The following is a 24750-nucleotide window of genomic DNA, read 5'->3' as shown; positions in this document are numbered from 1 at the left end:
GGCCCTGCGCTTTGGATAGTGCCACTCAACCCTGCTGTGCGGAGGGCTGGGCCGTCTCCGCTCCCCACACACAGACCCAGGCTGCTGCCCCATGCTGTATGTAGGGCTGGGCCGTCTGCCTCTCCGCACACAGATTCACTCTGCTCCCCCATTCCATACCTAGGACTGTGTGTCACTTGCATGCCCGGTGCCCACCACTACCCCATGCTGCACGTTGCTGTGCATCCTGCCTTCCAAACGTGCCCATACCCATGCACACCCATTGCCCCAGCTGTACATGAGACTGTGCCCCCCAGCACCTTGCCACTCCATATTTTTTTTTTACAAAGATGCTCTATTTTTATACTTTGATTCTGTTAGGCACAAAGAAATATTGACTCGAGAAGCAAGCATCAGGTGTGGGGGGGATAATTTTTTGTAAATAGATGTAACCCCAGGCAGGATTTCCCTTTGTTCTAGAGCGCCCCTATAACGACTCCCAAGATTCAACACCCATTGCTTTGTCTGCCCTTCTGTACAGCGACCCCTGCTGGGAGGGCAGCAGACAGCAACTGGTTTTGGAGACTTTTCCTTTTGACCCTGTTCTTGGCATGAAAGGTGCTAACTCCACCCTGACAGCCAAGTTCCTGAGGGACCAATCCTGGCAGCTGGTTGGGTTTTTTTATTCCACTACATGGGCTAAGCTCAAAACTTCTGACTGGTGCAATGTTTTAGACTGTGGGCCAGTCTCCCCTTGTGGACGCAGTGGAACAAGACTGTCAACTGGACTGTAGGGAAGAATCCTGCCTTGGGATAGGGATGAACTACAGGACTTTTTTCTCCAGTGTGCATGGATGTATCTAGCAAACAGACAGCCGATATGCAGGAGACTGTCTGTGTGGGTCCTAGGGCCAACAAATCCAAGTGACTTGGAAGCCTGTAGAGCAGCAGAAGGGTTGAGATCATCCTGCCTTCCCAGAAGGGTGGTAGATGTCTGTCTGTCTATGGTACTTAGCTGGTCCCATTACTATAGTCCCTCACAATCTGTACTATATTTATCCTCGCAACATTCCTGGAAGGCAGGGCAGTGCTATTATCCCCTTTGTACAGAGGGGGAACGGAGACACAGAGAGATTAAGGCCTGGTCTATACTTAAAATTTAGATTGACCCATCTACGTCACTCAGGGGAATGAAAATATTTGCACCCCTGAGTGCTGTAGTTAAACTGATCTAGGCCCTAGTATAGATGTGGCTAAGCCAGTGGAAGAATTCTTCCATCATCCTAGGAGGTGGATTATCTAGATGGAGGGGGAAAAAGCACCCAGTGACTGCCATATAGGTCACACAGGAAAGTCAGAGAAAGACCAGGGAATTGAGCGTAGGTCTTAGCACTCTAACCACCGGGCCATCTTTCCCCTCCTGGTTGGTTATTACCCAGAAGGAAGAGGGTTCTGGGACTGAGGGGTGGGCGTTCCAGCATGGAAAAGGTTGAGCACCACCACAGTTGCAAAGGCAAGATCCCAGCACTTGTTTTCAGCTTGTCACAAGCCTCTTTATTTTATTTATTTTATTGTAGGGTTTTGACTTCCCTTCTTCCCTCAGTCAGGGGCTTTCCTGTTGCTTCCAGAGACCAAATTCCCAACCACACTCCTACTTTGGAATAGAAATAAAATGAGGAACCCCCGTTTGACTAGCCAGCCTAGTGTCTATGGTTCCCTATCAAGTAAAGAGAAACCATTTTAAAGGTTTTTTAATACATTCCAATATTTCCTTAAAGAGTTGACTGTTGTCGCTTTAGGCCTAACATTTAGACTTTGGGATCTTTAAAAAAACAAAAAACAACCTGAAATGAATAAAAATTAATGTATTGGGTGTTTTTTTAATTTCAAGCACAGCATGTTTTGGGGGCTTGTCTGTATGTTTCTTTTGAGATGTAAGCATTGCTCTGCTGTACTGGAGACCCAAATGCCGCAGCAGCAGAGGGCTGATCTAGCTGCACTTCCCAAGTTGAGCAAAGTACAAAGAGTTAACTAAACTGCACACGTGGCAAAAAGCAAATGATTTTCCCTCCCCGGTGATTTCAGGCAGAGTAATCTTTGGCTCTATTTAAAGGGCTGTCTACACAACAGACGCTGTGCACAGGCCAGCCTATACAATCTAAGCTTTCGTTTAGCTACTATTGGTAACAATATGAAGTCAGCAGAGCGGGCTGGCAAATCGAGTATGTTCCCAACATCTATGCCAGGCTCGCCTCATACTATCAGAGCTGAAGCCCACACTGTGCTGTCTTCACTGCTACTGTTACCCACACTATCTGGATTCAAGCTGGCTCAGTAGGCTGGCCCCTGCATCGCTTTTGCCCTAACTCAGGCACGGATGTTTGAATTTGTTTAATGCCTTAGAATTGTTATCTTGATGGGTATTCCAGTGCCAGCCCCAGAGTCCACTGTGCTGGAGGCTGCACAGAGGGATAGTAGGAGACAATCCTTGTGCCAAAGAGATTAGGGTATAATTTTCAAAATTGCCTGAGTGACTTTGGGAGCCACAGTCCCATTTTCAAAAGTAACTTAGGCCTTTAGGAGCCTGTGTTGTTTGAAAGTTAATGGGACTGAACATAAGAACGGCCGAACTGGGTCAGACCAATGGTCCATCTAGCCCAATATCCTGTCTTCTGACAGTAGCCAATGGCAAGTGCTTTAGACGGAATGAACAGAACAGGCAATTATCGAATAATCCATCCCTGTCGTCTACTCCCAGCTTCTGGCAGTCAGAAGCTAGGGAAAGCCCAAGAATGGGGTTGCATCCCTGACCATCTTGGCTAATAGTCATTGACACTGCTACATCACTTAGGTGCTTTTGAAAATTTTACCACTACAGCCCAAATAGCCAAATCATAAGAAGGGCAGGGCAGGGTTGGGCGAGGGGGGAGGGGAAACTGAAGCACAGAAAAGTGAAGAGTCTTGTCCAAGATCACCCTGCATGTCAGCAGCAGACCTGGCAATAGAAGCCAGATCTCTCTATTCCCACAACTGGCACTATAACCACTAGCCCACACTGCCTTTTGAGAAGCTAGAACCTGGTTAACTCTATTTGTTAATCAATTAATCCTATCAGTTTTCCAACACGCCTTCCCCCTGTCACTCTCACCCCATTTCTCAGCACGGTTCCAAGCAGAGTGCCACGGTGAGGTCTTATACTACTAGAGAGGAACAGTGGTTTTGTGATTCGAACTGTTAAGAGGCCTGGCTTCTACTCCTGGCTCTCTCCCGGTCTTGCTCCGTGACCTTGGGTGAGCATTTACAGGAGAGATCATTGATTTGAAGTGCCAAGGGGTGGGGGAAATCTTCCATAGTATGGAGTCCTTAAATCAAGACCAGGGCTCTGATTCCGCTGTCTCTTACACCAGAGCAAATCCACTGACTTCAGAGGGTTGCTCCTGTCTTACACCTGTCTAAGTGAGCACAGAGTCAGGCTGTAAAGGGCTCTTTCTCAGATGCACTAGCATCTCTGCACTGACTGAGTTTGACTGAGTGGAATTTTCTGGCTCATCTTGATGCAGGGACCAGACTGGATGATCACAGCAGTCCCTTAAAGAGCCTTAAAATCCATAACCTTGAGTCACCATTGCCTAGTTTCCGGAGGTGCTGAGCACCTGCAGCTCCTATTGAAGTGAATCATGCCCCCTGGTTTAGTTGTGATCAGAAGCTAGTCCTAGCCTGGCAGAAGCGCATTACATTCTAGCAAGCCGTGCTTGTCAGAAAGAACCACAGAGATTTTTCTACTGCTGCATCCTTGGTTATTTTTATCAGGTTTTCCCCTGATGGACCTAGCATGACTGAGGGGCTAATCACTGAAGTCCCTGGAAAGGCCTCCAAATGGTTTCAACATGCTCTGGATCAGGTCCCAATTAGCAAAGCACTTTTAGTGCATGCCTCAAGTTGAGCGTGTGCTAAAGTGCTGTTGAAGTCGACAAGACCTCAGTCTGTGCTGCAAGTGAAACGTGTGCTTTGCTGTGCATGGACAGTAAAGCTCCAGCTCCCAGACTCACGTGATCACACCATGTTGGGGGGTTTAAGTAAATATCTAACTTTTGCAGCTGTGGATAAAAGCACAAAAATGTAACCCCCCTAAAGGCTCAAAAAAGCCAAGGAAATTAAAAAACAAACAATTATTTTTAAAAAGTCTCATGATTTTTAAGCCAATCCTGTGATTTTTTTTTATTTTATTTTTTGGAGTGGGAAAGAGCTGGCTCATAATGTTTGAACCGGAGCCTCAGCAAGGTTCTATGTGATAGTGTCTCTTTAAGGCAAGAAAATGGGGAAAGCCCCTTCCTGGCACTGAGCTGTAGCTGGGTCAGGCTGAATACCTGGCTACTCTTTAGACACAGAGGGATTTCTGTGAGATCAAAGGGCCGCAGGGGCTGATTGAAAGCAGGGGCCTTGGGGAAAGAGCAGAGAGGAGTGGAGCTGGGGCCAGAAGAGGACCAGCCCGCCCGTCCAAAGGTGATAATGCCTCTTCTTGTTCCTTGGCTGGAAACTGGCTCCAGCCCCTGGGAATGAGGCGAGAGGGGCCATGTCTGGGGAGACAGCACCTGAAAGGGAAACATTAGACTCCAATCAATCAGTGGCAAATTAGGAGCAAAGCAAGGTGGCTTCCGTGCACACACAAAAGGGAGCTTTGCTGTGCCTCTTGTCCATCCGTTCCTCCCTACCCCCAATCGAAGCATGAAGGGCCCAGTGTGTGCTATCAAGGTGACACTGCCAGGCCTTAATCCCAAGGGGTGGATGCCATTAGAGGGGATTTGCATGCCATGTGTGTCTGTGCATGGTCAGGGCACTGGAGACCGGCAATTTGAAATGAGACTCACAGGGAGGGGGCATCCTTCAATCAAACGGGGGGTTAATTTGTTCTTGGGAAAGAGGCTTCGATGCCATGCTCTGGGGGCTGATGCAACGCTCCTATCTCCAGCTTCCCCTGCAGAGATACCGTCCGCTTTCCCTCACCTTGCTGCCCAGGATTGCCAGGTGCACGCTGCTCTCTTCCCTGCTGTGACCAGAGAGGGTGGAATGCAAGCCCAGCTGGGGTTGTTGGAAGCAAACCTATTTCCAGAAGCCAATTAGCAGCATCTCCTCCAAGATTCTAACAGCAGAGGAGAGAGAATGTGTTCAAAGGGGTGGACAAGGACTGGGACTGTCCTTTGCGGACAAGGACTGTCTTTTTGTTCTGTGTCTGTACAATGCTGACTACAATGGGACTGGACTGGAGTTCAGAGGGACTACAATAATAATAATGATTATAATGAAAACTCTTTATCTTAAATGTCCATTTCCTGTTAAATTAACCAAAGAAAGCAGCACAAGCAGAGCCCACTTCTAGCAAACTTGGAAGTTTCCTGCTTTCAGATGGGAGCTGGGTGGTTTGAGCACAGCTCCAGATTACCAAGACCAGGTCTGCTGTTGGGAAGTACTGGTGAAATGGTAGTTCCCACCAACTGGCATTGGCTATGCTAGGGCAATGAGGCCACATGTCACCACTGCTGCAGTCCTTGCAATGGTGGAAGCTGTAGTGAAAAAGCTTCTGTTGGTTTTACCACCTGGCGATCTAGCCCTTCTGTGAGTAGCAAAATTACTTTCTGGGGTTCTGGCTTCTTCTGGTTTCTGGCATCATAAAGTCATAGAGTTTAGGGCCAGAAGGGATCATTGGATCAAGTCTAACCTCCTGTATATCACAGGTCACTGAATTTCACCCCGTTACACTTGTATTCAGCCTATGTCCCCAGTGCTCCACACCAAGGGAATTATACCCTGGCATTTTATGGCAGCTTTCCTAATGTTCTGTTAATGTTGCCAGCTCTGGAGCTTTTCTGAAAGCACCAGTTCCAGGAGTCATGTGATTACATGAGAACCTCAGCTTTCATTTTCAAAAATAGCATGTATCTAGCACTCCCAGTTGGGGAGAAAACATAGAAAAGGAGATCCCTGCGGGTGCTGGTTTCAAAAGGTCAGTAAACAGATCCTATCATACATTGGTATTTTAAATCTCATGACTTCTAAACCAACTTAATGAATTTGGGAGCCCTGATTCATGGTTTCTGAATGCTTGGAGTTGGCAATACTGCATACAGCAGAGCAGAGTCCACTTGACAGGCTGAGTTGGTGCGGTGACATGGCCATGAAGAAAGGTATAGGCTTCGGGCAAGGATCTGCTCTTAGAGACACCAACATGAATCCAGAGCAGCTCCTTTGACTTAGTGAGATTACTCCAGCATAACTGAGCTCAGAGAAATCTGATTCTCCTAACATAACATGCTTGCTACTGCCAGTCAGGGCTAATTGTTCTCCATGTCTACTGAAAGTAGGACAAGAAGTTATCAGCTTAATCTGCAGCCAGGGAGATTTGGGTTAGATATGAGGAATAGGAACAACTTTCTAACCATAATGGGAGTTAAGCTCTGGAGCAGGCTGCCCAGGGAGGTGGTGGAATCCTCGTCACTGGAGGTTTTCAAGAACAGGTTGGACAAACACCTGTCAGGGATGTTCTAGGTTTACTTGGTCCTGCCTCAGCACAAGTAGATGGACTGGGTGACTTCTTGGGGTCCCTTCCTGCCCTAAATTTCTATGATTTCAGGACTGCTTTGAATGCTGCTAAGCCCCCAAGATTCCCTTTGAAGTCAGTGGCAGCCATCAGACCCTTAAGAGGCCTAGTCCCTGAGGTGGCTTGCAGTGAGTTCCACGGACACCCCAAATCCACTTCTGCAGTAACATTGCCTCTTCCACCACCACCCGACCCGCGCCGTCCGACCGCTCCCTGTAATTGCTTTTCCTTCTCACAATGACGGGGCGGACGGGGTTGAAGAATCTTAATCCTTTAACTGGGACTAAAAAGAGCCGTTTACAAAGCTACACAAATATAATGCGGCAGGGATGCCGCTGAGGTAGGGTGCGGGGGAGGGAGGGAGGGTGGAAAAAAGGAAAATTATAACAGTTTGAGTTAAATGAAGCTTTAAAGCAGGAGGGAAATGCAACACCCAGTAATTACTGGCTAACAATAAGGCCAGGAGTCCGCTCCCAGGTGTGACAGTCAGAGAATTAGCACAGGGGCTGTTTTAGGGGCTGGTTATTTTTTTTCCCTTCGGCCTCATAGAGTTTGGTTCTTGTTTCCACAGGAATTCGAGACATTCTTTAAACTCAGAAGGCTTTAAAAGGGCCGGTTTTGCCTCCCCATTCCCTCCCTCTCCCCCCCCCCCATTTAGCCAGAGCTTCAAAGGTGGAGGAGTTCCCTTTGTGTAATCTCTGCTTTAATTTTTTTCCTTCTTTCCATCCCCTTCCCCCCTTTTATTTTATTCCCCCCCTCCCTTCTCATTCTTCTTGACCTCCACATATAGAATGGAGTCTGAAGGGTGAGTCCGTTTTAATTATGGCTGGGGAAGAAAAAACTCACACTGTTTCTTTCTTGTTTTTTGAGGTGAGACTTGGAGAGGGGGGGGGTGGGGGCTGGAGGGGAGGGGACTGGAATGTCTTTCTGTGCAAAAAGTGCAGTCAAGGATATCCCACCCCAGCTGCATCCTGCAAAGCATGATGGCCCCCATGTTAAAAGCAAAATGTCTTTCCCAAGGCTTTTCTCATCGGGCCGCTTAGTTCCTCACCGACTCTGGCTGGTAGCTTGAAAGGTCTTGTGTGTATGTATGTGTGCGTGTGTGTGTGTGTGTGTGTGTGTGTGTGCAGGGAGGGGTGTATGGAGTGGGAGGTGCATTGGGACCCAGCTGGGGATGGAAGGGTCTCAATGCTGGTGAGATTAACTCGCTGGAAGGGGAAGTAATAATGGCACCTCTCATGCAATTAATAAAGTTAGTGGGGCAGGGAGTCTGGGAATGCGAGTCGGGGAGGCCGGCGCGGTCGGAATGAAAGAGCAGATGCCGGCGAGGCAAATTAGAGATGAGCCAGAACCCCGGGAGCGTCTCTCCTGAGGCCACCCACCCCGAGCATTGGGGGCGGAGAGGGGGCTGGAACAAATGGACCCCATTTCTGAACCTGCCCCAGTTCAGGGTTCACAAAAACCAGGGCTGACTGACGAGAGTTTGCAAAGCATAACCTGCCTCTTGTTTTGCCCCGCTTGCTCCAAGCAATTGCAGCATTGGAGGAAAGGCAATTCTGGCAAGGAGATGTCTAGCTCCAGGCACTGGTCCCAGGAACCCTGGAGAGTCCGTATCAGGGCACTTTGGCCTAGGGTGACCAGACAGCGTGAAAAATTGGGACGGGGTGGGGGGTAATAGGAGCCTATGTAAGAAAAAGGCACAAAAATCAGGACTGTCCCTATAAAATCAGGACATCTGGTCCCCCTACTTTGGTCTGGTCGGTAACTGAATTTGGTGGGGGCAGAGAAGAGGTATTCAATTAGATCAGGGCAGTTTGCCTTAGTCAGTCACAGGGAAGCTAGATTCCCAGGGCCCAATTCCCCACTGCACTGCACCTCGTGAGGTCATCTGCACCAGTGAAAAGTGCGTGAGGAGGGAGTGGAAAGTACCACCCGAGCGGCATGTTTTGTATTTGTTTGCACTGGTGTAAAGGCTGCACATGGTACAATCCCCTCCGCTTGTATCGCTATCTACCATGGACTCAGCATCAGAGGCATCAGCAGCACCAGGGGTAGGGAGCTAATGCTAAAGGTGGAGCAGGAATGGAAATAGTTTTGGACACAACAGAGTCACTGGCTTCCAGAAGGATCCAAACTGCAATCCCACTCTGCTCCCAATGAAATGCCAGCTGGGACTGGTTCCAGAGAGGGCTGTGTGCCCTGCCCTGAGAGTGGAACGATGATGTTCGAGTGATTCGATTAGAGAGAAGGACAAGGGGAGGGGAGAGGGAGAGGCTCAGACTGGGTCCTCCAGACTCTCTGGGAACTGGGTTTATCCTGTCCAGCCCTTTGCCTCTGAGCATGAATGTGGGGGATAGGAAAAGTCAGTTCCAAGCATCCCTGAACTTTGGGAGCTTGAAATGTGGGTCTTCACTCTTGTACCTTGGCCCATGGCCAATTGTCACTGCAATTATTTGGTGCGATTAACACTGCTTCATTGGGACTGTGATATGCTGGGATCTTGTATCACTCTGGGCTTCCGAGTGCTTCTCAGCCTTGTGTACCTGACAGCCTGTCTGCACTAGGGACATTTGCACTGGGGTAACTATACCAGCTCTCTGTGCCTCAGCTGCTTTCTCCCATCTTTGCCCTTCTCTGCGCATTAATAACTATGTTAATGTTTAGGCTGGCTCGGCAGTGCCCGGCTCTATCCAAACCAAACAGGTTTGTGACTGAGAAGAGGGAAGTAGGAGCTTGCTTCCGCTCTGGCCCAGGAAAGATTCCCACTGCCTGAGTTTGCTGGCAGATTCCAGCGGGCAGGGCAGCCAGGGTAAGCCAAACCATTTGCCAGGGTTCCCTGGGCAAGGAGAAGATCCTAAAGCAAAGAAGGTGGGTGCTCATCCATGACAGAGTCCCAGGGGCACTGCCTAACCAAGGCCCCACAGAACTAGGAGATCTGGTGGAGGACGTAAGTGCTGCTGTAATGCTCTTTAATGCATATTGGTAACTTGATGCTGGGAGCTGAAAGACACCTTACTCCTGTGCAGAACAAGCACTCTGTGAGTGTGACACGTTACTAAATCCAAATGATGGCGTTTCACACTCGCTTTGCACAGGTGTAAACAACTGCACAAGGTACAGGGCAATGGGGAATCAGGCCTGAGAGTCCAGTGATGCTGGCAGGACTCCTGGGTTCCATTCCTGACTCTGCCTTTGGCTCCCACACTCACTGTGAGCCAAGCCCTAGGACTACACCCGATTTGGAGAGACCTTTAAAATGATCAAAGATGAATGCAAAGAGCCACAGATCAGATGTGTTCTGGGAACTGGATAGAAATTATTATACAGACAAGAAACCTCAGGCTTCCCTGGGGGCCTCTGTGGGGTTCTGATGGGTCCATTCATCCCTGTGAATTGCCCCTGTACACTGCATGGCAATTGCCTGCTGCATGTTTGCATCCCTGTTGGCACCTGGAGTACCTCACCCCTACATCAGGCCACTGCAGCAGCAACCACCAGGATGGACTGCATGGCCCACCCATCTCAGGCAACAGGGGGCACCAGCGTTTTGCAATCTCCCTGGGTTGGAGTGGAAAAGGCGACTAATTCCATCATGTGTTTGGCTGGTTGTCAAGGGAAAGTGTCTGGGATTTTTCCCTTCGTGCTCAGATCAGGAACTTCCCAGAGCATCTGTGTCAGTCTGTCCAGCTCAGGGCCCTTGGCAGGGACAGGGAATTCCAGGCATGTTGTTTGGACAGTGCACACAGAGGGGTCCTAAGGTTTCCAGTCACTGTTGCTTTTTGTTTCCCATGCACTAACCTAATGGTACAATGACAAGGCAGCAAACACGCTGCAGAGAACCCAAAGAGATGTTTGTATTGACAATTAAAACAATATTCAAGGCAGGAGGCAGTGAAACCAGCACAGAGAAAAGGAGCTGCTGGTGGGCACAGGGAGTTAGATCAGCAGAGGGGCTAGGCGTCGAGGGTCTGGTGGGGACTCGGGAATGAAACCAGCACAGGCCATGCGCTTGTGGTATTGGGGACTGTGCCTTTAATGGCTGAGCGTCCCATGCAGAGAGTCTGGGTGTAGCTTGCAGTGCTGGGAGCCGCACTCCCAGCGCTGCAGCACTGATTACACTGAGGCTTTACAGCGCTGTATCTTGCAGCACTCAGGGGGGTGTTTTTTCACACCCCTGAGCGCGAAAGTTGCAGCGCTGTAAAATGCCAGTGTAGCCTGAAGTTTGCCAGGAACAGTCTTGAAAGCTTGTTGCACACTTACCCAGCATTCATTCTGCAGTGTCCCCTCTGGCCCCTCACACAGGCTCTTGCCGCGACTGGGGGAAGGGGAAAAGAGAGGGAGATGAAATACTGACCAGGCAGCACTACTGCTACCGACGCCATGGTGTGTACACATGCGTGTGTGCCTAGGGGTCACTCCTGTGTAAATGGTGTGAGAGAGACACACCCAAGGCCTGTGCCACAGTGAATAACTGGGGGTGGGGCAGGGAGGAAAACCCCCACAAATAATCCTCTGTGCGTGTCATATCTGCACGGCAGTGTGGGTGTCAGCACTATGACAGATAGACAGATACCCACAATGGAGAAATTGTGTGAGTGGATGGGTGAGAGAGAGAGAATGGGTGTACCTGGGCCTCCTTGTGTCTTTCTGTCTCTGGGTTTACATAGGACACTTCTGTCCAAATTAGGCCCTGAAGTGCATCCTATCACAATCCTCCCCATGGCAACATCACGTGGCCTGGTGCCAAGTTGGGCTCATCCTGATTACAGGGCGTGGTGGGGAAGGTGTGCTGGGGAGGCTCCTTTTAGGCCACTTCAGGGAGCCCCAAGCCTAGATTGGCAGCTCTGACAGGTGCAAGGGGCTGTGGGACAGGGAGCGTGAAGGGGGAAAGATCTCATTTCCCAGCCACTCCTAGGGACAGGGAATAACTTGCCCCCTTCCAAAGAGCCCATGGGCCCTCACTGAATTCTTTCCCTGGCCCTTCCACGGCCACTCACATGCCAAGCAACCGGGGAGTCTAAGAGAGGAATAAGGAGCTGCTGCTGCAAATTATCCCTTGTCTTCAGCACTGCTGCTGCTGCTCACTCAAGCCCTGGGTTGCTGAGAGAGGCGGTCGCCTTAGCAACGTGCAGTGGAGGGGAGGAGATGCTCAGAGCAGGGATGGCTCCCCATGGAAGAGCGAACCTGCCTGCAGCTAGGGACAGGCTCCCTTGAAGGTAGGTCCAATTTGCTGCTGTCCCGCTCCTCTGCCTCTCCCATTGCCATCCCCCACTCTCTACCCAATACCCACGGTCACTGCGCTTGTCAAGTGAAGAAGACTGCATTTCTGGCTGGCTGTTCCTGCTTGCGCAGGGGAGGCCAGAGTTGGGTGTGGGTGGCAGAGGTCCCAAGCGTAGGGATACAGAGGGCTCCATCGTGCTGAGCTGTGGGTGGCCCCCATCACTGGGGTCGGTAGGGAACACACGCAGTGTCTGTTAATCCAGTTACAAGGGTGGCACAGTCACAGGGGAAGGTGAGACTGACGATGTGTCATTGATGGTCTAAGTGTGGTGCTGGGACTGTGTGTGCATGGATCTGAGTGACATTGTATGTTAGGGCAGGCGACAGTGTGTCTGCCTCTCCCTCTACTGTACATATCTATTTAATAACGCCTCCCAGCCCCAGACCTCGACTGCGAATCCACTGCTAAGAATCCATCTCTCCCCAGAAGGGCTTGGGTGACTTCCATCCCTGTTTCGGCGACTGCACAGAACCCATACCCATTCCCCGGGGGCCCCACAAAGCTCTGACAGCCCAGACGAGGTGATGGGTGTGGAGATGAGGCTGTCTGAACAGATACATCACCTGGAATATTTCCGCTGATAGACGAAGCTGCATTGGTTTCATTGCTTAGTCCTCTGAGGCCCTGTGGCTCCTCCTTGGCAACCCCCAGGGCTCTCTGAGAGAAGGAGAGTCTGAGCCTTCAGCACCCTGCACCCACAGAGGGGACTGCGTGTGAGGTTGCACTGCCCATCACAGGAATGGTAAGGAACCCTAGAATTACACCCCTGGGGAGGGCAGCTCCAAAACAGGGCCATTCCTGGCCTTGATCCTGGCCCGATGGATTAAGAGCCCCTGCAGGGAATCTGGTTTGTTAATCGATGGAACAGGAGGGGCTGGGTTGACGTTTCCAACCTCTGATTTCTGGGCTGATTTCATTAGCTCCTCTTATTGACTATCATATTCTGAGGCGTTAGACATTAGTGGACTTCGCAGCATTCTTAGTGCTTAGGGAAACAGGGTTCGCATGAGTACATTGGCCATGCGACGGATGACTGTTGATCTCATATGGGGCGCCTGGCTTCTACTCCTGGCTGTGGCTGGGGTCTGTGGTTAGAGCAGCAGCGTGTGAGTCAGGACAGCAGTGTTATCCCTGTCCCTGGGAGGCATGGGGTCCAGTTCTATGCCCATACGGTAGAGCTGGGAAAAGCTGTACCTCAACAGGGCTGATGATAATTTCTCCCCTTTGCAGAGGGCTCTGGATAAAAGGTGCCAGAGAAATGCCAAGTGGTGCTGTCGTCATAACTGGCCCCCTCTTGCTATACCTGCTTCCCTGCACATCCTGAGTGTCTGTGGAGGGCTGGGATACTGCTGGAAACAGAGAGAGGCCCAATCCATCTCCCATACTCTCCATTTCACATGGAGGTCTCTGGAGGTGGCCTGCTCCCTGACAGCTGGTTCTCTTAGAGTCAGATCAGGAATGCCTGGGACCGTGCCCAGCAGCAGAATTGTCAGTGACTATTTAGTCTCTGAGCCACTTCCTCCCTGCCCCCACCAGTTCTGTGCTGTTCTGTTCTAGCTGTGTGGGGAGAAAGGATACTGCTCTGTGCTCTCCCCAGCTGTGTTTCTCCAGTGCACTTGCAACCCGATGGTGATTAAGCAGTTGTTGCAAAGGAACTCCTGAAGGGGGCGCCCTTGGATTTACTTGGGAACATGGCACTGCAAGAATGCCCAGGTTGGGAAGTCACAGGCTCAGGAAGGTCAGAGGACAGGTTCCCTTGCGGGGCATAGCAGCCCCTGTTTCCTGGCTCAGTGAAGCTACAAGGGGTATTCTGGAGAGCTTAGGGCCTGGTTTTCATAGTCGACGAGCATCCATAAACACCACCTGCAATGGATGGGAGCTATGAGTGCCTCTGAAAATGAGGCCATTCATGTTTCCACCCATCAGGGCCTACCTGCAGGATCCCCAGCCCTTTGCATGTGATCTGAAATAGCAAGCCCCTGTCCTGCATCCATAGGAAACCTGCATTCTGGCATCTCAAGCCAGAGATGAACCCAGATCACTGTGCTAAGCACAGTGGATTTGGATGGCACATGGATGGGAGACCTCCCAGGAAAACCTAATCGGCTGCCAAAGTTGGTGCTGATGATTCAGTAGAGGATGCTCTTACTTCAGGGTCATCAGTGAATGGCTTCCCCAGCCTCGTGCAAAGGGGTGCTGGAGGTGCTCCCTCTTGGATCAGCTGTGTCACCAAGCCCAGCTTGTTTATGGCTTTTACAGATTCTGCATCTTTTCCATGAGATGGGGTGTCAGCCACAGTGTCCATGCCAAATTCCACCATGGGCTCTGCACTCTGCTTCCTTAGAGAGGACTATGACTCACCCTCCCAGCCCCAACCCCCCTGGAACTTTGCGGGAGTTCTGATCCAAGTCCGAAGTCAGAAACTTGGTCTCAAATGTCCACACAGATACGATTATCATCCGAGAGCGTTATAGTGCTGCGTCCCAGACAGCTGCCACGTTCCACCCCAGAGGCAGCTGCACTCTAACAGTTGGCAAGGTGGGATGATGTGGGAGGAAAGGTGGGTCTAGACGTATACTATCCATGAGCTATAGCCAGCTGGAGCAAAGCCATTTCTGCAGGATGACATGTTGTTTGTCAGCCTGGTTCCTTTATATTGCATTGCCTGAATTTTCTAGGGGGAAATTCTACCCACTGCTCCCCCACCCACTCCTCTCCCTTTCATTCTGCCATGTTATTTTTGGCACTGGCACATAGCGTGGTGACATGTATTGATTTATTTAATTTTATTTTGCAACAACAAAAATTAACGGAAGGAGGGAGAGAGAGCAAGATGGAGAACCACCACCTCTCACAAATACTGCTTCGTCATGATGCTGGTTAATTCTCCTCTTGTTTAGAAATGGACTGAGCCAGCAGCAGAGGTGGGGAGCTGCACACACGCGCACACACGCTCTGACTGGCTCTCTAAATCCACATTGCTATCACCACTGGATCCTTTGCAGGCACTGCCTCTGGGGCTGGGAGATACACACACACAGAGGACTGTCATGCTGTCAGATACACGCCAACAGCACAGCAGCTGAACCCAGCAAGGGCAGCCGGCTGAGGATTCGCTGTGTTACTTCCAAGCAAGAGGCAGAAGGAGGGTTAGGAGAGGCGTTTTGCTGCGAGAGAGGGCAGGGGAGCTCCTGGGGCTTGTTGTTGTTATCGTTCTCGGCTTGTTTTTTGAGCTGGGAAACCATGCGGGATTCCTGGAAGAGGCTTCCATAGGCTGCCGTGTGATCTTACTGAGCTCGTACTTGACCCTGCCATGGCTTGGCAGGCGTGAGGGCACATTCCAGGCAGATGCTGTTCCACTCTGGTGCCTGTGCCCAGGACTAACCCAACCTGCAGCAAGCGAGTGTGCAGAACCGGCAGGGACTGGAGTTCAGCTGGTATGTTGTTAATAGCATCAACTCTACCTCCTCTTGCCTTCCCTTCCTCGTCCTCTTCTTGCTTTGCTTTCTCCCTCCCTTCCCTCCCTGGCTGTTTGTTCTTTGCTCTTTCTTTCCTTCTGTCCAGCATCTTCCTCCTCCCAGGCACCTGGAAAGGGGACCAGCTTGCTAAGTGAGGATGCTCACCCTCCACTGCCAGAAGCATGACCGCCGGCTACGACAAAATGTATAGTTTTCATAAGTGGCTTCCAAAAGGAAGGCCCCACACATAGCCTTGGGATGTGCTGCCCCTGGAGTGCGGCTGGTGATGTGGGGCAGCAGGGGTATTGTGCTGCTAGGGTGGAGTTAAGGCATTCTAAGCTGGTACTTGGTTGGCAGGAGCTGGTGCTGGTAGTAGGAATCAGGATTCTGGTGCCAGCCGGGCACTGGTTAATAAGAGCTGTCTGGCTGAGCTCTGCTAAGGGGGTCTTGCTGGGCTGCATTGGCCTATTACTGGTTTGAGAGGCTGCTTAAAATGTTTTGGTTTTAGCATTTTAATGCTCAGGGCCAAATTTTCATGTATAGGCAACTAAACAAGGCATTAGCACCCCAGCTTTGGCCCTGTGGTTGAAGCCTAGGACATATAATGAGCATTTGTCTTTGAGGTTCTGGACCAATCATCCAGGTGATGGGGTGGCAGGTTTGTATAATTTTTGGTGGTCCCCAGAATGGGTCCAAGTCCTGCCCTCCCAGACCTGTCTAAGGCTCTGGGAGGGAGTTTGTGTGTGGGAGGGGGTGTAGGCTCTGGGAGGGAATTTGGGTGCAGGAGGGGGTGTGGTCTCTGGGCTGGGACAGTGGATTGAGGTGCAGGAGTGTGTGCAGGGGTGCGGCTCTGTGAGGGAGTTGGGGTGCGGGCTCTGGGCTAAGGTTGGGGTGCAGGAGAGGGGGAGGGGTGCGGCGCTTACCTCAGACAGCTCCCCAAAAGCAACCCACACACCCCTCTTGCAGCGTCTCCTAGGTGGGGGAGGTCAGGGAGTCTCCGTGCACCGCTGCTCACAGGCACCACCCCCACAGCTCCCATTGACCATGGTTCCCAGCCAAAGGGACTGAGGAGTTGGCACTCAGGGCGGGGGCAGTGCGTGAACATACACATCCCCCCAGGGCTACAGAGATGTGTCGGCTGCTTCCAGGAGTGTTGCGGAATGAGGGCGGGCAGGAAGCCACCTTAGCCCCACTACGCTGCTAGTGGTGGCTGGGGTCACCTGGGCCCTTTTAAATGCCTGGGGGCGGCAGGCAGGGTCGGGAGATGCACTGGGGGAGGCACGTGGGGGAAGCAGGTGGGGCCAGGGGAGAGACCCATCCCTGAACATTGGTGGAGCTGGGCCTCCGGGTCCTGAATATTCCTGTAGCATGGGCACCACGGGCCCATATAACTTGCCGCCCTGAGGAATTTGGTTGTCCTGTGGGCCTGTGTTTGACAAATGAGTTCCCCAGCTCTCATGAGCCCATTCCCCATGGGCTCAGAAATCCAGTCCAGTTCTTCTCCTCCTCTCAGGGCTGCATCCAGAGCCCATTCCAGGTGGGTGCAGAAATGCAGCAGGTCCAGGCCTTTAATGTCCATTTCCTACAGAGAAACATTTTTGTGACTAACAGGAAAACTACAAGGCAGGCAGGCAGGCAGGCAGCCTCCACAGCTGCACAGCCGTAGACTCCCTCTTAGCAACCGACTCTCTGCAGTTTCAAATTCCATGCAGTTTTGGGCTTCTGGGGATGCTTCCAGAGGCCCTTGTATCATAAGGGAGTTCAGAAGCCTCAGCTGGGACCAGCTGATTCCCAGGCCAAAACAGGAACGAGACAAGGGCTTGCACTGTTTGCAACTTAGGGAGAACTTCTCTGTGCAGAGGTAGAGGTGGAAGAGCCAAGGCCGTGCTAGGTGGAAAGCAGGGAATGGCTGTGGAGGTGGACCTAGGCAATGGGCAGGTCTAGGATGTATAGTATGCGGTCAAGAGGGAAACATCTCTGAAGAAAAGTAGACATTTGCTCCCAAGGGCACTGGTTTGAAAGCAGCCCAGATCAGCAGTGACCTGAAGCCATTCCCATCTGATAGCCCCCATGGGTGGTGAGTTTACATGTCTTAGTTCAGTTTCTAGCAGGACAAGCATCTATATCCCCAAAATCCCCACTGCAGTTGGCCTTAATTTGGCTCCACCCTTATGGGCAGTCAGAGGGAGCAAACAGCCACAGCTTAACGGGCCACTCTCATACTAGAGAGGGTTCCCTCCAGGGCAGGACTGAGAGGCATGGGAGGTTGCAGCCCATACACTGGGGACATGAGAACATTGTGGGTATTGCAGGTTTTGGAGGGGATGGGATCAAGGTCCCATAGGCCCATCTGCCCCTCCCATCACCCATCCTATGGCTGCTGAGGGGACACACAGACAGATACCAGCGCCTCCTATGCTAGAAGAGTGGGAAAACTACCCGCTTGCACAGTGGGGAGAGGGGTACTGGGATCGCTGCCTGGATGGGGTGATTCTCATCAGGTTCGAAAGACAGACTATAGAGCAGCCATGGGGCCAGCCCACTCATATGCCCGCCTTAGGGTTTCAAGCATTGTCGGAATGGCTCTTAGATTCTCCCATGTGTGTTAGGGACACCAAAGAGAAATGCACCTTCCACAGTTGAGAGATCTGAGCTCCAGCCACAACCTCCAAAGTCTCTTGGCTCCAGAGCTTTGTTTTGACTCATGTTTTGAGTCATGATCAAAGCCTTTAGCAAACTTCTGACCCAGGTCTGGGATGGGATTTCAGAGTCCTCCATGTTCCTGCTGGGGATTCCAATCCAGGGGTTTGGTACAGTCCCATTGACAGGAAACTGAGAGGGAATGTTGGAAGTGCTGTGTCTAGCTACCCCCAGGACCTGGGCACTGCCGCCCAGTGGGTTGCTGGGACAGAAAGGAAAGAGCCCTTCCCTCCATGATTCCCCCAGGGTGTGCCAATATGTAGCGCAGGTTTCCAGAGGTGCTTGATGTCCAGGAAGGAGAATGTAGGGGCTCATCAGGCTGGAATGGACAGGACTCAAATCTGGAAGGAACTTGGCCTCTTGCTCAGTCTATGTCTCTCCTCCTTTCGCTGCTCTCGTGTGTAAAGCCTGGTGCTGCTGACTCTTGGCCCACAGCAAACACAGCTCCATTTCTCTCCTGGGGATCCAAGCTCCCCAGTCTCCATAGCTTCTCATTCACCAGCGCCCATCCTTGTATTGAAATTCCAGCCGTTATTTTGTGTGCCATCGGTGTGCTTGGCCCTCTCTGTACACAACTCGAGTCTCTGCCCCATAGAGCTCAGAGTCTGGGGGCCAAAGCATGTGGGGGCTGCCATCAAAGCCAACAGATGTGCTGTATGAGCAGGACCGACCCTACATCAGATGATACAGTGCAGAGAGAGGTCAATGGAACCGTCCCATAATGGTGCAGTTAGGAATCACCAGTATCTTTGTTATTAGGGGCTTTAATGAGGGTTTGTTTCTGTTGCTCCTCGCAAGCTGGGTGTGTTGAGCTGGACATTCTCAGCTGGTAGGAAGGCTCAGTTCTTTTGCCCCCTGGCCTCCCTATGCCCCTTCTACATCCTCAGCTGCTGAGACCGGCTCTGGCCTCTCAGTGAAGCACATGCTGCTAATGTACAGAACTGGCTTGAGAAGCCATTTGTTCCCAGAGCAATAGCAGCTGAGAAGGTGGAACTGGCTATGGCTGCCAAGCTGCCACAGAGTGAGAGAGGCCTGGGGAAATGCAGGGGACTCCATGACTCCCTCCTGGCGAAGGAACTTGCACATGGTTTGCTCTGACTTGTCTCTAAGAGGAACGCCTACCTTGTTTGGCCGTTGGTGGGTGTCAAACACCACACCCTCGCCCTGCTCAGCCAGGGCAGAAATCAAACCATCCCGCTGGGTGTGGGCAGGATCAGCTGAGCTCAGAAACAGCCACTGGCCTAGGAGAGAGCCAAGGCTCAAGTGTGCTTTATTGTGGTGGGTGTTAAACTCCGCTAACCCTGTCTGGCCCGGGGAGGGTGGGGACAGCTCTATCCAACCCCAGCTGAAGGGAGAGGGGAGCAGTTTTTGATCCCGCCATCATATGCAGGGAAGGCAGGGCCTCGTGGATGTGTGTGTGTGTACATCTATCTATCTATGACTGCCTGGGAAGGAGAAAGGGAGCTGTGGGTCATAGTGGATCAAAAGCTAAATATGAGTCAACAGCGTAATGCTGTTGCAAAAAGTAGTGTGTCCTGTTCTGGGCACCACACTTCAGGAAAGATGTGGACAAATTGGAGAAAGTCCAGAGAAGAGCAACAAAAATGATTAAAGGTCTAAAAAACATGACCTTTGAGGGAAAATTTTAAAAATTGAATTTCTTTAGTTTCGAGAAGAGAAGACTGAGAGGGGACATGAGAGCAGTTTTCAAGTATATAAAAGATTGTTACAAGAAGGATGGAGAAAAATTGTTTTTCTTAACCTCTGAGAATAGGACAAGAATCAGTGGGCTTAAATTGCAGCAAGGGAGGTTTAGGTTGGACATTAGGAAAAACTTCCTGTCAGGAGGGTTAAGCACCAGAATAAATTGCCTAGGGAGGTTGTGGAATCTCCATCATTGGAGATTTTTAAGAGCAGGTTGGACAAACACCTGTCAGGATTGGTCTAGATAATACTTAGTCCTGCTGTGAGTGCAGGGGCCTGGACTAAACGACCTCTCGAGATCCCTTTCAGTTCTATGCTTCTATCATTTTATTTACTGTTCACCATGATATCCCAGAGAAATCCCCTGGCTTAGTGCCGTGCTGAGAGTGCCCAGCCAGGATGACATAGACCTGATCTTGGCTACCCATGTGTGTTTCCAGCTCTGTATGAATGCTTTGTAAGGATAACACAGGAGCAAGGGGACAGAGCTCTCCTTTGTAGCTTGCTTCTTTGCTTGGAGCAGGAAGGGACCTGCCAAGGAAACTCGCCCTCCTGAAGAATGATTCCCCGCCCCATTTTCCACAGCCCCAGGGTGACTCCTGAGGGTGCCGTGTGGTAAGGAGCCAAGCACTGCCTGAATCCACTGGGGTCAGCTGATAGAGCAGCTTTGCCAATAGGTTGTGAAGCTAGGGGCAGAGGGAGCCAGGTTTTCTTGAAGCCCCTCAAAGAACAGCTGGCCTGTCTCCTTCCACCCCATCCACCGCCACAGTGTGCCCAGTTTGTTGAGTGCCTTTAGCGCGGCTGCCTATTTCCAGCCTTGGCTTTGCGTCTCCACAGCAGCAGGCAGGGCTGTTGCTATGGCTGGGGATGTGGAGAGAGTTCTAAGCTTCTTTGAGTCTGCGGCCTGCAAAGGGGCTGCCTCTCCAGGAGGTGTGTGCGGGCAGGTGGCCAGGGAGTCACGGCCCAGTTATCCCTGGCTGAGCTGGGAACAAGGATGCCTGCAGTGCCCTCAGGCAGGACTGGCTCTACAGTTTTCACTGCCCCAAGCAATGCACCAAATTGCCGCTGTGGATGGTGGGGCAGTCCGTGTGCCCTTAGAGCGGCAGGCGCGTTTCCGCGGCAGTGGCAATTCGGTGGCAGCTTCTATGTTTAGCTGAAGCCGCCGCAGACAGCTAAACATAGAAGCCACTGCGGAAACGTGCCTGCTGCCCTAAGGGCACACGGACTGCTCCCGCTGTCCACGGCGGCAATTCGGCGCGCTGCTTGGGGGCAAAACAACAGAGACTGCCGCCCCTTGCAGATTGCTGCCCCAAGCACCAGCTTGGAATGCTGGTGCCTGGAGCCGGACCTGCCCTCAGGTCTCTGGGACGCTGGCAGAAAGCAGGGCAGGATGTGTAGGGGCCTTGAGATCACTTTTCCTGAGCTGGGAATTGGATTGGGGATGTCCCCTGAGTGTAGCTGGGAATGGGGCAGGGCCTCAGTGAGGACATGCGCAGAAGGTGTACCATCCTTATGGGCTGTCAGGGTCCCCATAGGGTACGAGGGCTCCCTGCAGGATTGCCCAGGGAGGGAGTTGCCCGCAGGGAGGGCGATGACACAGGGAACAGACTGTCAGGAAGTGAAGGGGGTCCTGGAGTCTGAGTCTGCTGGGGTTTGGCTGCTCCCTGCCAGGCTGCCATCATGGCCATTCTGGACACATGCACGCTGGTGCATTCACCTCCACACCTGTGTCTATGCCTTTCTGGGTGCAGCCTTCACCATCTCCCCTCCCATCCCCTTTACATTATCCCTTAGACTGTTTCCTGCTGCCCCTAAGAGATGCTGTCGTGGGAGATCTCCCACCCCCCTCGCATACAGGATAAAATGGCTAATCCCATTCTAATCCCATTTTACACGTCACAGGAGCCTTTTCCTCACCCCGCTGCATCACAGCTGCAGTCTCTCCAGCACCCAGGGGCTGCTAAAAGGACATCATCTCCCTTTGCAAGGCTGGGTGGCCATTGGCAAGCTGTGCACTCAGGCACAGCGGAGCAGTGGCGTTGGAGTCAGCAGGGTCACAGCAGAGTGGAGCAGACCTTGGCCCACTGCATCCAGATGACATGCTCTGTTTCCCATCCCTGGTGAGAATGACAGCACTGGATCTGTGGGAGCTAACCTCCCCATGCAGGGATCCTCAGATGCAACAGCGATGCTCAGTGCATGCCACAGTACTTTGAGATCCTGGGGTGAAAGGCACTGTTTAAATGCAAGGATACCCCTCCTGCGCTGCCTGAGAAACATGGCCCTGGTTCTTCTGGCCAAGAGCCACCCAGAGCCGCTGCAAACTAGCATAGCACTTCCTTGGCTTCAGGAGCAATGGCTGCTAGTTCCTGCTAGAGCTCAGAAACCAGGAGATTACAGCAGTGTCACAGATATCCACCCGAGTCTCAGGTCTCCTGAACACTGATGGTGAAAATGGCCCCTCTCATCTCCCTGCTCACCTGTAGATCTCAAAGTGCATTGCCAATGGAGGTCAGATAACATAGTGCAGTGCAAAGAAAGGGCAATATCATGTTCCCCATTTTGCAGCTGGAGAAACTGAGGCACAGAGAAGGGGGAACTGATTTGCCCCAGGTGAGTGGGAGAGCTGGGAATAGAGCCCAGGTCTCACCCTTCTAGCCTGATGGCTGATCACGGGACAGTGCCACCCATGATCTCAGGCCATGTCTACATCTAAAATTTTGCAGCGCTGGTTGTTACAGCTGTATTAGTACAGCTGTATAGGGCCAGCGCTGCAGAGTGGCCACACTTACAGCAACCAGCGCTGCAAGTGGTGTTAGATGTGGCCACACTGCAGCGCTGTTGGGCGGCTTCAAGGGGGGTTCCGGGAACGCGAGAGCAAACCGGGAAAGGAGACCAGCTTCGCTGCGGTTTGCTCTCGCGTTCCCCGAACCACCCTGCAAACCGCAGGGAAGGAGAACCGCTTGCTCGGCAGTTCGGGGAACGAGAGAGCAAACCGGGAAAGGAGACCAGCTTCGCCGCGGTTTGCTCTCGCGTTCCTGGAGCCACCCTGCAAACCGCAGGGAAGGAGAACCGCTTGCTCGGCGGTTCGGGGAACGAGAGAGCAAACCGGGAAAGGAGACCAGCTTCGCCGCGGTTTGCTCTCGCGTTCCCGGAGCCACCCTGCAAACCGCAGGGAAGGAGACCTGCTTGCTCGGGGTTCCGGGAACGAGAGAGCAAACCGGGAAAGGAGACCAGCTTCGCCGCGGTTTGCTCTCGCGTTCCCGGAGCCACCCTGCAAACCGCAGGGAAGGAGACCTGCTTGCTCGGGGTTCCGGGAACGAGAGAGCAAGCCGGGGAAGGAGACCAGCTTCGCCGCGGTTTGCTCTCGCGTTCCCGGAGCCACCCTGCAAACCGCAGGGAAGGAGACCTGCTTGCTCGGGGTTCCGGGAACGAGAGAGCAAACCGGGAAAGGAGACCAGCTTGATTACCAGAGGCTTCCTCCTTCCACGGAGGTCAAGAAAAGCGCTGGTAAGTGTCTACATTGGATTACCAGCGCTGGATCACCAGCGCTGGATCCTCTACACCCGAGACAAAACGGGAGTACGGCCAGCGCTGCAAACAGGGAGTTGCAGCGCTGGTGATGCCCTGCAGATGTGTACACCTTCAAAGTTGCAGCGCTGTAACTCCCTCACCAGCGCTGCAACTTTCTGATGTAGACAAGCCCTCAGTTATGCAAGTGTCACCTGCTGAGAAAGCACAATGCACCCTAGCCTTCACCCCTTCCCAGCCTGTCTCTCTCTTCTCCTCCTCTCTGCTCCTTTAGCAAAGAAGTGAAGAGACAAGGAGGCAGCCAGAATGAGCAATAAACACAGGCTCTTATCCTGCAGAGCCTGACCTGGGAGCAGTAATTGACACAAACTTCATTTAGTACCAAGAAGCCTGTGGGGTGTGGGCATGTTGACTGGAGCCACTCCTTCTGCCTGGGAGGCTGTGGGCCAGAGCCTGTTTGATGACTGAGGGCAGGGACCCTGTGAGGCCCACACAGCACTTGCCTAGAAACACTCCCTGTTGCTCATGTGCTTTGCAGCAGCTGCTTTGCTGAGCCAGCTTGAAGGGAGCTGTCTGCCTCTGCTCTCCCCTACCCCGTTCCACTGCTCGCCTCACAGTGAGCGAGAGACCTCCCCTTTGACCCACTCTGCTAGGGGAAAAATATCCTACCAGCTGCAAAGTTTTCTGCTTGTGCAGCCCATATTTTAATGTTAATGAGTCATCCTTTTTCCAGCTGGCACCTCTGTTGGGTGATGCTAAACAGTGTGGAAGGAATAGATTGTCAATAGCACCGGGTTAGCGTTGCCAGCCTCCCCAGAGGCGTTATTCCAACACATTTGGGAGGGACCGGGGAAGAGAAGCTGGACAAAGGAGGAGATAGATGCCAATAAACTCGGCCAGAGTTGTGGATCTCATTTCCATGTCTCCCCTGGTGCTACTGCTACCTCGCTGCTCTTCTTCTAGCAAAGCAGTTGCCCCAGGCACCCAGGATCAAGCCGCCATATAGATCCCAGGAGCCGCTTAATGGGATAGCCAAGTCCATACAGTCCCACGGGGCATCCAAATCACTGTCAGGAACGTGGGCACCTAAGCCAGACCCTAGCTCACCCAAGTCATGCATGTGGCCCAGCCACTCAAGCTGTCACTGAACAGGGAGGCCAAGCCCAAACCATCACACAGGGCATCCAAACCACTGCCTGGGCACCTGGGCCATTCTGTGGTGACCCCATGCCAAGTCCCTGCATGGGGCACCCAATCGTGGGCGGAGGAGGCAGGCAGAGCTGTAGCTGGGCAGAGACTTCCCATGTAGCTTTGCCCAACCTCACCCAACAGACAGCAGTCAGGTATGTGATGGTCCAGCATGCTGTACCCTATGCAGCCGTTCCTTGCTGCTCTGGGGGCTCCGGCTGCTCTTTGCTTAACTGTCCCATGCCTGTAGCTGCTCTTTCCCTCTGGGGGCTAGTTGCTTGCCTGGGATGCATGGGCATGGGGTCGGGGGGCAG

The 24750-nt window shown here is 52.2% G+C and overlaps 1 protein-coding gene and 1 long non-coding RNA gene across 3 annotated transcripts in view; one reads left to right on the top strand and one right to left on the bottom strand.

Annotated features, from left to right (window-relative positions):
• Nucleotides 1-14775: 14775 nt before the first annotated feature.
• Nucleotides 14776-24750, top strand: part of DMTN (dematin actin binding protein) — a 37003-nt gene continuing 27028 nt past the window's right edge. Inside the window, exon 1 of one of the 2 annotated variants that reach the window (XM_030552117.1) lies at nucleotides 14776-15292. The gene's annotated coding sequence lies outside the window, so the exon portion shown is untranslated. The remainder of the gene's footprint in view (nucleotides 15293-24750) is intronic. The other variant, XM_030552113.1, reaches the window with a different exon arrangement.
• Nucleotides 15301-19484, bottom strand: LOC115646374. Its single transcript, XR_003999004.1, has 2 exons — nucleotides 16237-19484; nucleotides 15301-15440 (listed from the first exon to the last, which is right to left on the bottom strand). It is a non-coding gene; the product is annotated as an uncharacterized LOC115646374 (long non-coding RNA).

Source organism: Gopherus evgoodei, chromosome 2 (genome assembly GCF_007399415.2).
Source record: "Gopherus evgoodei ecotype Sinaloan lineage chromosome 2, rGopEvg1_v1.p, whole genome shotgun sequence".
NCBI lineage: Eukaryota > Metazoa > Chordata > Testudines > Testudinidae > Gopherus > Gopherus evgoodei.
This window is presented reverse-complemented; position numbering and strand designations above follow the sequence as displayed.